The sequence below is a fragment of the Propithecus coquereli genome, unplaced genomic scaffold (genome assembly GCF_000956105.1).
Source record: "Propithecus coquereli isolate 6110/MARCELLA unplaced genomic scaffold, Pcoq_1.0 Scaffold20, whole genome shotgun sequence".
In the NCBI taxonomy this organism is placed as follows: Eukaryota; Metazoa; Chordata; class Mammalia; order Primates; family Indriidae; genus Propithecus; species Propithecus coquereli.
This window is the reverse complement of record NW_012144967.1, coordinates 11,818,896-11,819,778: the sequence shown is the minus strand read 5'-3', so window position 1 is coordinate 11,819,778 and position 883 is coordinate 11,818,896. Positions and strand designations below refer to the sequence as shown.

The window sequence follows — 883 nt, the reverse complement described above, 5'->3', positions numbered from 1 at the left end:
ATATAAAAGATGCTCAACATTAGGGAAATGCAAATCCGAACCACAATTATCACCTCATACCCATCAGGATAAGTACCATCAAAAAACAGAAAAGAACAAGTGTTGGCAAGGGTATGCTGAAATTGAAACCCTTGTGCACTGTTGGTGGGAATGTAAAAGGGTCCAGCCATTATGGAAAACAGTGCAGTGGTTCCTCAAAAAATTCAACACAGAATTACCATATGAGACAGCAGTTACCTTACTGGGTGAATATCCAAATGAATGCAGAGCAGGATCTCAAAGAGCGGATTTGGACATCCATGTTCATAGCTGCATTATTCACAATAACCAAGAGGGGGAAGTAACTGTTGTCCACCAACAGATGAATGGAAAAACATGGTATTTACATACAAAGGATTATTCAGCCTTAAAAAAGAAAATTCTGACATGCTACAACATGCATGAGCCTTGAGGACATTATGCTAAATAACAAACAAGTCACAAAGAGACAAATACTGATTCCACTTACATGAACTACCTAGTCAAATTCCTAGAAACAGAAAGTACAACAGTGGTTGCCAAGGGTTAGGGGAGGGGGGATGAGGAGTTTCAGTTTCGTAAAATGAAAAAGTTCTAGAGATCTGCTGCACAAAAATGTGAAGATACTTAACACTACTGAACTATATACCTAAAAACGGTTAACATGGTAAATTTTATGAGTATTTTACAATTAAAATAATTTTTAAAGTGAGTACATACCTCCAGAAACAAGTTAACCTTGAGCTCTATAATAGGAAAGGTACAAAAGATAAATTATATAATTCTATAGCTTGCCACATACCACAGCATCAGCTTGGAAGCTGCCCATCTCAAAGGCTGAAGCACCCAGCAAGGCTTAGTACCT

General features: G+C 37.6%; 1 protein-coding gene across 3 annotated transcripts in view; it reads right to left on the bottom strand.

Annotated features, from left to right (window-relative positions):
* AEN (apoptosis enhancing nuclease) overlaps positions 1-883 on the bottom strand; it is a 14,165-nt gene that overhangs the window by 3,437 nt on the left and 9,845 nt on the right. The gene's annotated exons all lie outside the window — the stretch shown is intronic.